Raw genomic sequence first — 14,181 nt, forward strand, 5'->3', positions numbered from 1 at the left:
AGAGGTTAATTAAGTACCCCCATTTTATTGTTTTTAACATGTCTGGATTGATTTTCAAAAAGTCACTTCACATCTGGACAACCCCTTTAACCCCTTTCTAATCCACTGTCTGACGTCTGAAGACATTATGATTTAAGGCTGTACAGCTCCGATGTTGGAAGACATCCGTCAGGGGTTGTCTTCCTGTATATTGCCGGCCTCTCTGCTGTCGGAGCCTATCCAATGTGTCACCTCATGCAGTACTGGCTTTAGCCAGCATATAGCGCCGTTGTATAGCAGCAGAAAAAGAGTAAGCCCCCTAGGGAAACCAGGATACAAATTGGATTGGAAAGGGTTAAGGGGTTTAAAAAAATATGCTTGTTTCCGGCTACCACATGCAAAATCCTGTGGCTGAATGCAAACAATATGGTTTGGGATGAATTCTCATTCGATGGGCTCAAGTTCTTGCTTATGTGAATAAAAAAAAATCCATGCATACATACCTCATCCGTGTAGCCATGGAGCATGTCACATGACCAGAACTGGCTTTCATCCACTGGAAGTAATCAACTTCCTACTGAACAACAGCAAGCAGAGATCTTGAAAACAGTCAAAAATTATGTAGAAAGTGTATTGAAAACTTAGAGAATGGTTTCATTACACAGAGGGAAAGCCCCTTTAAAAGGGTTTGGAGAGGAGGTGAAAAAACAAGGAGTCAGGCGCAATCTATAGTCGGTATAGACTAGAACTAACGAGTTGTATACTCTATAGAGTTTAGGTAAATCTACGTAAAGCCACATAACGATTGGTGTAGAATCCAAGTAATGCTTTAGTCAAGTTAAGCCAGCAATGTAACCAATGGAACACGTTTTGAGGTTCGCAGACCTCTTCCTCAGACAGCTGAGTAATTTATTTAATGCTATGTCATCTTGATCCCAGATTTGGAGAAACTGAAAGACCATTGGTCCGCCGCAGCTTCATCCAGCCCGGAGCCCTTTAACCCCCCCACCCACCCACTCCTCATTGAGGAGGAGACTAAAGGGAACGCTGGTCACACATGTGCACCGCTTCTCATTCACTTTCAATGGGACTGCAGAGATAGCCAGGGATATTTCCGTTAGCCCAACTGCAGAGAATAAAGTGCTGACTGCGAATGCTCAGCTGGCATCTACTCATTCTGACGTCACTGCGGGTGAGAGAAGCGACCATCGCAGGGACAGGCAGAGGGGTGCATGGGATCCCCGTTCTTGAGGTGGGTGAAGGTCTCAGCAGTGAGGCCTGTACCGATCAGCAGGTTGTCCCCTATCCTGTGGACAGAGAATTACCGTATTTTTCGTTCCATTAGAACGGTCTATAGGACGCACCCCCGTTTTACAGCGGGAAAATAGGGGGAAAAAATTTAAACTCACCCAGGGACAGCGCAGGGTTAGTGCCCGGCGACGGAGCAGCAGAGTCTGAAAAACCATCACTCCATGTTACAGCGGCGCGTGTGTGCAGCAGGAGGAAGGAAGGAAGCCGTTTGCTTGAGGCGGGGAGCAGCAGTAGTACCCGCTGGCACTCACAACCAATCAGAGGTATGTATGGGCGGCAGTGGGGAGGAGAGAAATCTTCTGACTAATCGCAAATTTGTTTGTGCGATCGCAAGTTTAACGCGCAATCGCGCTAGTGCGTTGAAATTTGCGATCGCGCTAAAAATGGCGATCGGAACAAATTTTTGGCACACTCGCTCTATAAGACGCAACACCCCCCCCCCCCGCTTTGGAGGGGGAAAAAGTGCGTCCTCTAAAGCAAAAAATACAGTACTTGTTGTAATTCTGGTATAACCCCTGTAAGGGCGAGTGCACACAGCGAAGGTGCAGCAGAATGCGCACCGAAATTCAGCATCAACGTACAGTACAATACAACGCAAGTAAATGGGATTTTAAGAAACCCCATTCACTGAGAGGAAAAAAAAAAATACAGTGTGGAAAATAGTCATGCCACAGATCTTCACCCAAGAAATATTTCACGGCAATGCAATTTGGCAAACCAGAGTAAAAAAAAAAAAATAAATAAAATAAAAAAGACTTTGCATCCATGGTTTTCCATTCCATTGCAGTCCTGTATATCATCCCTATGTAATGTGTGTTTTTTGCTTTTTTTTTTGCATTTCTGTATGCCATCCAACCAATGCCGTGGGTCAGCGTGACGGAGCTCCGGAGCGCAATGGAAGGGACCTGGACTGAGCCTGCTAGGCAAGTATAAGACATTCCCTGAAAATAAGACCTAGCCTTTCTTGGCGCAAAAAATATAAGACAGGGCTTTATTTTCAGGGAAACAGGGCATTACCAGTCTGTATAAACTAGAAGTAGATCTATGGGGCAGTGTATCACTTGCTGTAAATTATAGGAGTACTACAAGCCACCAAATACTTCTATGGCCTGCTAAAGACAATGCCAGATTTTTCTGACTATAAGGCTGAATGCACACGGCCGGGTCGGATTCCGCAGAAGATTCCGAACCGGTGCCCGACCGGTGACCCCAGCGTACTTGTCTGGATTCTTCATAGACTGTATTGCGGATGTGCCGGCCAGTACAGCTTATGCCATGCCGTCGCTAGGTGATGACATGGACTCCATGGCCTGTCCGCAGCGTCATCTGCTGAAAGGCCGTGGATCGGATGGCTTCCATTGACTTCAATGGAAGCCCTCCGCACAAAATCTGCACTGAAATAGAACATGCTGTGATTTCCCTCCACAAGCGGGGAAGCCAAGGGGGGGAGGGGGGGGGGGAACGTGATTTTCAATAGCATGTCTATGGGCAGTATTTGCTGCGGAATCTGGAGGCGGATGCCCGTCCAGATTTCAAAATGCAAATACACACATGTGCGTTGGGCCTTAGGCCGGTTTCACATGGCCAGGAATCTGACACGAGATTTGAATGTTGCGAGACTCACAAATCTTGCGCAAATACGAACTCCATTCTTTTGAATGGAGTCGTATAGATGAGTGACATCCTATTGTTTTCAATGGTATAGTCAAAACATATTACACGCTGTGCGATGCAAGGTTTCCCATTGAAAACAATGGGAAAGCTTTCCAATCTTGGGCACCCCACAGAAAAAAAAAAAAAAAAGAAAAACTGGAGCAAGTTCAGAGAAGAGTTACCAAGATGGTGAGCGGTCTGCAAATCATGTCCTATGAAGAACGGTTAAAGGATCTGGGAATGTTTAGCTTGCAAAAAAGAAGGCTGAGAGGAGACTTAATAGCGGTCTACAAATATCTGAAGGGCGGTCAGTGCAGAGGGATCAGCCCTATTCTCATCTGCACAAGGAAAGACTAGAAGCAATGGGATGAAACTGAAAGGGAGGAGACACAGATTAGATATTAGACAGTGAGGGGGATCAATGAGTGGAACAGGTTACCACGGGAGGTGGTGAATTCTCCTTCAATGGAAGTGTTCAAACAAAGGCTGGACAGACATCTGTCTGGGATGATTTAATAAATCCTGCACTGAGCAGGGGGTCGGACCCGATGACCCTGGAGGGTCCCTTCCAACTCTACCATTCTAGGATTCTAATGTGAACTTCTGTGCTTCCGCCATTGTCTAAATGGACACTCTAGGTTTAATAGGAGCTGACTGTTACCCCCCTGTTCTATATTAAAACACCAAAGTTAATGACTGCCGTTCCGCCACTTTGTTAGACCCCAGAGACATTTAAATTAGTAACAAATATTTTTTCCCCGGTTCCTGTTGTCTAAACCTAGGCACCCTTATAGTATAAAAAAATACGGAAAGTAACGGACATGCAATTATTAGCGGGATCATAAATAAAAGGTGTAACAATACAACAGAATAAAAGAAAATAAACTGTTCCCCATTACCATCAACAAAAAGTAAACAGCCCACAAATGGGTGTGGGGGGGACTGATGTGAGATGAATACCCAAAAAGGAGGTGACAGGGTTAATCCCGAGCCAGGCAGCAGGAAACAGATGCATGGTGGGTGCAGAAACTGGAGAGCGAACACCAGGCACATTATTGTATTACAACAAAGCAATCAATGCCGACTCCTCTGCGAACACCAGCGACAGCAGCCCCTGCTGCGTCCCCGGCAATATATATCGCAGGGGGAGGGGGCACATAATTACCTGCTAGGCCAGCTTTACCTGGGCTGCACAATACTACATGCCGCAGAAGAGGTACCCGCAAAGCTGGCCAACATTTTATCCATTTAGGCGTCTCATTCATTTTCCGGTAAAACGTAGGCTTCCTCTCATCATCTGTTTCTGATCCGTCTATCCCAAAGCAGCCACTTCCTGCGCTGCGTGAAAGCAGGCGATCCGACTGCTGGAACGCAACCACAGTTTAGTGGCGGAATGCGGAACCCTGCGGTGATCACAGGGGATCCAGGTGTCGGGGCTGGAGTGGTAACGGGACGATTGTTGTCTAAGCGAGCGCACAAGCAGGTGACGTCATCGTCAGACATTCGTGCAGAATGGTTAGACAGGCAGATTACCGCTGAGAATCGCTCATTTCTCGCTCACTGCTTCATTCAATCATTCTATCTGGAATACGGAGTGGAAACAATTGCGCGAGACTTGTGCGTGGTCAGGAATAGGAACCTTTTTCTTTTCAGCGGAGTCATATACATCAGCGATTTTTTTTCCTGCACCGCTAAGGATAGCTAAGCTTGGGCTAAGCTTCACAGTCAGATATCGCGCTCGCCGTGTGTAGGAAGCCTTAGGAGTCAATTTATCAGGAATGAATCACGGACTTTTATGGGTTGTACCAAAACAGACTTATCACCTAGCCATAAAAAATCTGATCATAGCTCTCCCGTTTCCCGGATCGCGAGATTCCATGGACGACGCTTAAGTGCAGACCAGTGTTAGAAGAAAAACTTTAAAAAAAAAGAAGAAAAAAAAAAAAAAACACGTCTTTGCGTAATCTAAGCAAAAAAAAAAATAAAAAATGGGAGGAGTAGTATTCATATTGTATTGCTTAGAAATGATCCCTGATAAATGAAACACAGAAACGACGATGAAGAAATTGCGCACCCACTGACGAACGGGTGAGCCGCATCCAAGAAACCGAACCACAAAAGAACGTGCGGCAAGATTTTATTTTTTTAACAAAAAAAAAAAAAAAAAAACACATCTGTGAAGCTCCACTGACTGTGGCAAGTGGGCAATCTATTGCCAACACAGACATAAAACGTACTCGTGTGAATACACCCCCAATACGTCCCCCATCAGAGCCCCGGCTGACACTCGCAGAATATGTAGGGTCTGTATAGATTTCCCAGGTTGGTGGAGGTTGCAGGCAAAATAGCAACTCTAACCAGTTCAATAGGCAGCTGCAGGGAAGTCGTTCAAGCTGGCATACTCCGTGATGCCCAGACAGCTGGCAGCGCATGAATACACAAGCGGCACAGCCGCTACTCCGCAGTTGGGGAGCTGAAAATAACTTTCAGGTGCACAATGCGAAATTTGCTTTTTTTTTTAGGTCCCATCTTAAGCTTAAAAGAAACAATTGAAAAACTGGATAAAAGCAGCAAAGCAAATAAGGGTCCTTCTATACAGGACGGTTGTCCCAGCAATGACCGCTCGGTGAATGGAGATCGCTTCCACCCACTCGCCTCCATTCACAGTTTAAAAAACAAACAAACAAAAAAAAAACTTTTTCCTAGATGAACAGCTGCTTGTTTACACGGGCCGATTGGTATTTGGCTTTAATGAAAAAAACTTATTGTTCGCCGTTAAGTCATTGTCAACGAATACACTAAAAGAATCATTCTAATTTGCTAATCCAGCGAGAATCTGATGGTTGCATGTAAAAGGGCCATAAGTGATCTGTCCATAGGAGCACATTGCCCAATACAAACTGAAGGCCAGTAAAACTTGCAGCTAGCTGGTGACAGTCACTTCTATAGGATCAAGGGTCTTTGGACTCCAACATCTAGTTCACTGGCTTTCGACAATACTTCATCAGAAGGGTCCCAAATAATAAAGATAACTGCTGGGGTCCCCAGTAATCAGCTGTGAACTGTGGTAGAACCAGGCATCAAGCAGTCCGTTTTCCTGCAGCATCCCTATACTGGTGAAATAAAGCATTACACCATGCCTATTAAAATCAATGGGCTGTCCTTGTAATGCAACATCCTGCAAAGTGAGCTTGTTCTTTGAAGCCGCCCTTTGCTCTAGAATAGATTACAGATGTACCCGAGTCCGCTAGAAGAGAGATCAGCTGCCTTAAAGCATCTCTACGCTTATAACATGTGACAACCTCCATATGCCCTAATAGGACAGGCCCTTTAAAAGAGGCTTACAGGCCTTTTGTGCTGATGACCTATCTACAGGATAAATAATCAATAGTTGATTTGCGTGGTCCTGTTGCTCAGGATCACCACCGATCACACAACAAAGCCATGTATAGCAAGAAACATCAGCTTAATTGTCTCTTTGGGCAATTCCTAAAACACAGAGCAATAATAATGTTGTGTGCGAAAGCTCATAGATTGTAGATCCCATTACTAAGGCCACGCAGCCGGCATGGGTTGGGTAGAACACTGCAAATAGCAAAACGCGTTGCCTCTTAGAGGGTCAGCTATTTGCAATCCCGTTCCGTGGTATGGGGCAACATTTCTACAGACCAAGCTCTTTGAAAACGGTCTAAGATATTAGATATTGGTGCAGGACTTAGAAAATACAAGCTGGTGCCCTCTAGTGGCATCTCACAAGTATGTTTCATGTCAGAGAGAAAGGACAAGCAAGTACTAATAGTCCAATGCATGGCTGACACTAGTGTGGGGCGGCAGCACCACCATCAAAGTGGTTGGCACAATTATAAGCAAACCTAACCAAACGTTTTAGACAAATTCTGCTCATCTAATAACCTATTTATATCTCGGCAATTTTGTTATCTACTCATTAATTTTTTTTTTTGCTTTACCACAGTAAAATCAAGTGCAGCCCCTCTGCAATCCACTGCTTGTGGTTAGGCACTCAGCTTCTGTAGTAACTGGGAGGTTAGGGCGTTTAACAGTGGGGGGGGGGGGGCAGCTGTCTTCATAGGCTCCTCTCTGCAGTCACACAGCTCTCGAATCTGCAGTCAGTGTGTACACAATCTCTGCCTCACCTAACCTGCTATATGCACTTATCTTTTGTGTTGTAGGTAGAGATGAGCGAGTATCAAAATGCTCGGGTGCTCGTTATTCGAGTCGGGCTTTTTGTAATATTCGAGAGCTCCATTCGAGTAACGAACCCCACTGAAGTCAATGGGAGGTCCGAGCATTTTTGTATTTGACCGGCCGGGTGCCAAGCTTTTTCCTTCCTACCCTCCCAACCTCCCTCCCCAGCCACATACTGCTGCGGAAGCTGAAACGTCCCAGCAGGAAGAGGTAATGCGGTGACGGGTCAAAACGCGGAGGGGGGGGGGGGGGTCGAACACGGCGTGGTACTCGCTCAAGTAACGAGCACCATCAAGTATGCTAATACTCGAACGAGCATGTTCGCTCAACTCTAGGCATTATATGGGCCTCCAGTTTGCCGTGGGCAAAACAGCACAATTCTTTTTGGTCTGATCTTTATTATCTGCTTCTGTTTTTGATGGCCACAGCAAATTTAGAACATGGAGATCTCTACAACCATAGTAAATAAAGATCAGGCCAATAAGAATGATGTTGCTCTACCCACAGCAAACGAGAGGCATGATAGAATGGTTTACAGCATACAGATAAGTGGGCATACCAAGTTAGATAACTATAACAATAGTAGAGAGCCTCTGTCCCAGGACAACAGCTGCAGTCTAAATGAATGGAATTCTAGATTTCAGTAAAATTATTCAGTGGAGTTAGGAATAGTTATAACGTGAAGGCACCAGCTAGTTCAAATACCTCGTACAAACCAACATGGCGGTCCCTTTGTTGTCTCATTCGCTCTGCTCCTCTTCGCTATTATTTAAGGACGTACCATGATTTCACAGGACTTAAGTTTGTATTGTAGAACTTAAATTTCATTCTATGTACCTCAAAATGGTACCAATAAAAAAAAAACTACAGCTCGCTGCTTGCCACAACAAACTTTAAGAAAAAAAAAAAGTGGAAAAGGCAAAAAAAAAAATTAAAATCACCCCCCCCCCCCCCCCCCAGCAACCTAGAAAAAAAAAATAAAAAGTTGCGTCCCCCAGAAGTAAACAAAGCTGCATCCTTAAAAGCTATGGACATTTTTACACTTCATACCTAAAAAAAAAAAATCATATTTTTAATATGGTTGTTAGAAATGTAGCACTGTTTGGCTTCTGCAGCTTCTATATAATCACTGTATACAGAAAGCTTTCCACTAGTAAATGCACCCGTGAGCTCATCTGACGGCTCTGTCCCCCAGCCCCTCTCTTAGATCCTGAGCCATGTTACCAGCTGATGTAGGAGTAATTCAAAGTATCTTTGTTTAAGTCATAAATTGGCTTAGAAGTTGGTCCCAGATAGGAGAGAAGGGCTGGAGCCTAAGCAGCCAGATGAGCCCACTGACAGATCTGCCACTGAAAGGCATTCTGCAGCTTACTGTATACTGTGATGCGTTGAAGCTGCAGAAGTCATAAAGGTGCCAAAATTTGTAATAAAACCCATTGCAAAACTTTCAGTTCCAAACACCTGCAGTTACGTAATAAAAAAGGTCTCTGGAAGTTTTATTGCAGTCCTTGGGATTGATGCAGCCCGACAATGTGGTCCTTGGACCAAATAAGAGCACCTGGTCTACATAGTCAATGAGCATAATGTACAATCACTACAAAACACTCTTATAACGGTGAATGTACACCCTCTAGGCAAAAAGACGCTGATCACCAACGTCCGCAACACAACAGCTTACAAACTATTTCTAGAATGAAGTACATGCTGACAATCTGTGCAGAAGAGACAGATAACATCACCACCCTTTCCCTAAAGCAAGGCCAGCACTTTTCGACACACGCCCTATAGGACCAGATACACCCACAAGTCCCACAAGTCTAGGGCATGTCAGATATCTTCCTGTGAGTCTGCACCAAGATGACCATTGCTCCGTCATGCAATATTACATATATGTTTCATAACGTCTCTCTCCTATTTATGAACCAGCAAGATCAGGATGAACGGTCCCGTAACACGTGGCTATCAGAAATGCCGCATTAGTCCCTGATCATTACTACTGAAAATCTAAAACAAAAAACAAAAAAAAACAAAGACAAAAAAACATAACTTGCCTACTTTACTTCTTGTGCACACATTTCCGGTTCCTGAATGCAGTCAGTAATGTGATTGGCTATCAACATGGTTGCCTTGGCTATGTCCATATATACACACAAAGTTTAAAAGGGTATTCCAGGACTTCAAAAAAAATGTTAAAAAATTACACTGATGACCAACAGGTGAATGATCAGTGGGGACCCACTACTCGGATCCCTGCGGTCACTGTTAATGCGGTCAGTGCTGGAAACAAAGGGCTGATCATAGAAGCAGCGATCTGTCTTCGTACTGCAGGCGCAGCTCACGCTTTAGTACCTAGCCGCGCTACGGTCAGCGCTTTCATCTTCCTGCGCTGACAGCAGGGACAGAGGCCCCAAGAATCAGCTGAACAGCAGGGGTCCGGGTAGCGGGTCCCAGACAAGCATCTATTAATGAGAGGGGGTCATGAATAAAAAAAAAGGGCAGAATACACATTTACACCTCTAGTCTAGGTTATATATACACAAGAAAAAGCGTAATTATAAACTCTTGGACCCCAATGCAAAATCTTTAACAGGGCGCCCTACCTACCATGCCGCCATTTGTAATACCAGTGTCTTCTGTGGCAGTGGGGCATTTGGGCCCTCTAAGGGTCAAGGGCCCAGTAGCAATGGCTACCTCCTAAGCCCCTATACCTACTCCCCTGTATACAAAACACTTTTATTCTATTACATAGGACATGCAGATAGTAAAGACAACATATACCTATAGCATATGCAGGCGATATAACCAATGGTGAAGCTTTACTGAAGAAAACACAAAGCAACCAATTAGGATCTTAAAAAATGAGCGCTGCCATCTGGCTGCTGTGTGCAAACTTTCTTTGCTCTAGTTTCGACTTTGATCTAGTACTTTTTTATGCATATGTATGACGCAATAACAGACCTGAAAAATTAAATGCCTGCAGAGACTTCAGATGAAAATCAGGCTATACATTTTTTTTTTGGGAGGTGGGGGTTGATGGGATTAAAAAATAGGCACCACTGCAGACTGTCACTTGTCGCTCCTCATCACCAATGGGCTATAATAGCAGACGACCCGTTTCAGCATCATTGCAGTCTATGAAACCGAAGGATGAGCCTTCCAGTGGGCAGAAAAGGGACAAAACCATTGCCTGGTCAGATGAATCCGGATCTCTGTTGCACCGTGCGGATGGTGTGGGGGGGGGGGGGGTTGTCAATGTCCAATCAATGCCACAGTGTAACGGACCTCTGCTCTGCTTGTGTAGATCTTGTTGATCACTAGACGCCTGTACGATGTAATCCAAGTTAACAGAGTCTGAGAGGGGCGCATTATTGGAATGCGAGAGGCTGGATGGTTGTATTGGGGAATTGCTGCCACCTTAGCCGTTCTAACCAGACTGGTAGGAGGTGTTGGGATCAGTGGATGGGTGAAGGCACACACACGGTGGCTGGGCTCAGGATGCCAGATTTATCACCGATAGAACATGTATGGGACCATCTGGGACATCAACGTCGACAGCCTACGAGTTTGCACGATCTAGAGGCTCAGTTACAGCAAATGTGGAGCTATATGCCGAAGGATACCATATAGAACCAGTATACCTCCATGCCTGCCCATATCATATTTTGTATCCAAGCCAGAGGCGGTACAACAGGGTACTAGAGCCTCCATGCCTACCAGTACCACATCTTGTATCTAAGCTAGGGGTGGTACAACAGGGTACTAGAGCCTCCATGCCCACCTGTATCACATCTTGTATCCAAGCTAGCCACGATACAACAGGGTACTAGAGCCTCCGTGCCCACCAGTATCACATCTTGTATCCAAGCTACAGGAGGTACAACAGGGTACTAGAGCCTCCATGCCCACCCGTATCACATCTTGCATCCAAGCTAGAGGCGGCACAACAGGGTACTAGAGCCTCCATGCCCACCAGTATCACATCTTGTATCCAAGCTAGAGGTGGTACAACAGGGTACTAGAGCCTCCATGCCCACCAGTATCACATCTTGTATCCAAGCTAGAGGTGGTACAACAGGGTACTAGAGCCTCCATGCCCACCAGTATCACATCTTGTATCCAAGCTAGAGGTGGTACAACAGGGTACTAGAGCCTCCATGCCCACCAGTATCACATCTTACATCCTAGCTAGAGACAATACAACAGGGTACTAGAGCCTCCATGCCCACCAGTATCACATCTTGTATCCAAGCTAGAGGTGGTACAACAGGGTACTAGAGCCTCCATGCCCACCAGTATCACATCTTGTATCCAAGCTAGCCACGATACAACAGGGTACTAGAGCCTATTGCTAAGGGGTCAGTTTTCTACAATAAATTCTCTTTTTGCTCCAATATTGTAATCTCTTATATCAATATTCTAATCCTACAGTAAGTCTCATTCCAATAACTCCTTCTAGGGCAGGGATTTATATTTTTACAATCAGTAATTAAAGCTAAATAAAACAGATATTGCATTTGGATGCAGGTAGGAGAATTATGGGGTTGAAAGCCAAGTCTTCACAAAACACCAAGGGCCTTGTACCCAGATCACATGCGGTGCATCCCCAAAAACATGCACCAGTCAGGAAATGCGCTGCTCCCCAGACAGCCATCACTACAACACTGACAGATGCGCAGCGAGCACCAGCAGTTATCCACAGTGTATATACTGTATACACAAGGTTATATATTACCGAGTCTCTGGAGGAAAAAAGAAGCATCAAATAGAAGTGCAGGGGTATTTAAAAAGAACCTGCCACCCCCTATGAGCACTAACTTGTGGTGATCATAGGGCAGGTTCTGTGGAGTCGAAGGGTCTACTTTTCATACTTCCAAGGCTGACAGCGCAGGATCGGGGAAGCGGGTAAGTCAGGATACAGACAGTACAGCGGATAAAGCTCTGCAGGCTGTGCGCATGCGCACTCCATAGAGAGCGGTGCCCATGCGAGCGCGATGCTTCCCATTGAAATCAATGGGAAATACTTTGCATCCTCTATTTCCCGCTTAGCAGAGTTGCGTATAAACGTTGCACATATGCATTGGAATTGCGCATGTACTGAGTTTATTATTCGTCACAGCCTGCCTTAAATCGGCAGCAAAATCGACCCCAGTAGCTGCGGATTTTAGAGTCGATAATACCACCAAGTAACGCTGCGGATTCTCCAAACAGCATAACTACTCCGTGCGAACACACCCTTAGAGATGCGTGCGGCCGACTCCGAGGCGGATTTTAGGTTCGCATTTCATTGCTTTATATTGGTGCAATCTGACGTGCGTGAAAATTGCAGTTTATCCTATTTTGATCTGCATCACACAAGTCAATGGGAACGTACAAAAAAAGAAAAAAAAAGCGCAGTGCGTACAAATGTTACGTGTTTATTCATTGTGTCTTAAACGCATTTTGCCATTGTGAAAGACGCAAACAAGACTGCACTTAAGAAAAAAAAAAAAATCATTTGCATGAAAAACGTGGACTTGTGAATACGCTGCCTTGTTCACAGACTGGCATCACGTCCGCCCGTGTGAATGCGCCCCAATACGGAAGCGCCGCAGCTGCCTTAACTTTTTACGCAGACGGATGACATTGAAAACTCACCCCTTTGCCAACATTCTGCCTATGCCCCGGGTCGCGTCCTCTGACTTTTCAATGGCGGCGATTTTCCCCGGCTTCATATATTATTGCATGTCCGATGCATTTTGGGCAAGACCGATTCTGTGCATTTCTATGAAATGCAACAGTCCTGCTGGCAGAATCTGTCACCGATAATAGGAGATCGCCACCGATGGAGCAAAAAAATACAAATAAACCAAAAAAACAACGATATACAGTCCGTATACCAAACAATCCATCAATGCCATCCCATCGGGCACAATCCCATTCCCAATGAAGGGATGGCACAGACAATAATCCTGGCATGCACCGGGCACTGCATGACTATTCGGAGCTCCAGTCCCTGCAATGTGCATGCAGGGTGACATGACAGCCACCAACACAGGTGACATTGATGCTGCATGTACATGGCTGATCACACAGCGAGGACTGTCACTCTGCAACATACATGTCAGACTGATACATTGTAGCAATAACGGCTATTAAATCGCAGATTAGTAACATAGCGCTATACAAGCCGGGAAGATGCAGGGAACGCCCCCTACCGTCACCTAGACATCAAGCACAGGCTCTCCGTACCCGTTCCCCCGCAGCTCGCTGTGTCCCGGCCTTCTCTCCCTCCGGCCCCGCTCCTGACCGCAGCTCCTCCACCACAAGCGGCTCCAGCCGTGTTATGCTGCTCTTTGCAACCAAACCCGACCGGCAGCAGCCCCGCCTCCGGCTATATCCTATTGGTCACAGCTCGTCAGTTCAGGGAGGCAGCTCACTGTGATAGGAGGAGGCGTCTGTCCGTCAGTGTGGTCTGGCCTGCAGTTTTGTTCGGTTGATTGGCTGTGGGAGGGAGACGAGCGGCCTCTTGCGGTAGAGTGAGGAAGGTGCAAGCAGTTGCTTAGTCTGGTGCTTGTGAGAGCGGGAAAATAAACCTGTGTGGTAATATATACAATGTGTGAGGTATATGGTGAGCGTGAGGCATATACCGGGCCGTGCGGGGAGTATGAATTATAAACCAAGCCGCCAGGGGAATGTGAGGTATATACTGCACCGTGTGAGAGGTGTGTGTTTTATATACCGCCCTGCCTGGGGGAGTGTGTGGTATATACAGCGCCGCCTGGCGGAGTGTGTGGCATATACCGACCCGCCTGGCGGAGTGTGTGTGGTATATACTACACCGTGCGGGGAGTGTGAGATGTATACTGCGCCGTCTGGGGAATGTGGGGGTGTATACTACGCCGTGTGAGGCATATGGCGTGCGGCCTGGGGGAGTGTGTTGTATATACCGCGCCGCCTGGGGAGTGTGAGGAGTATACCGCGCCGCCTGGGGAGTGTGAGGAGTATACCGCGCCGTCTGGGGAGTGTGAGGAGTATACCGCGCCGCCTGGGGGA

At 46.1% G+C, this 14,181-nt stretch overlaps 1 protein-coding gene across 2 annotated transcripts in view; it reads right to left on the minus strand.

Annotated features, from left to right (window-relative positions):
• The window catches only part of SCAI (suppressor of cancer cell invasion), a 165,033-nt gene extending 151,590 nt beyond the window's left edge, over nt 1–13,443 (minus strand). Inside the window, exon 1 of one of the 2 annotated variants that reach the window (XM_066580748.1) lies at nt 13,344–13,443. The gene's annotated coding sequence lies outside the window, so the exon portion shown is untranslated. The remainder of the gene's footprint in view (nt 1–13,343) is intronic. The other variant, XM_066580749.1, reaches the window with a different exon arrangement.
• Nucleotides 13,444–14,181: the final 738 nt, after the last annotated feature.

The sequence above is a fragment of the Eleutherodactylus coqui genome, chromosome 10, assembly GCF_035609145.1.
Source record: "Eleutherodactylus coqui strain aEleCoq1 chromosome 10, aEleCoq1.hap1, whole genome shotgun sequence".
In the NCBI taxonomy this organism is placed as follows: Eukaryota; Metazoa; Chordata; class Amphibia; order Anura; family Eleutherodactylidae; genus Eleutherodactylus; species Eleutherodactylus coqui.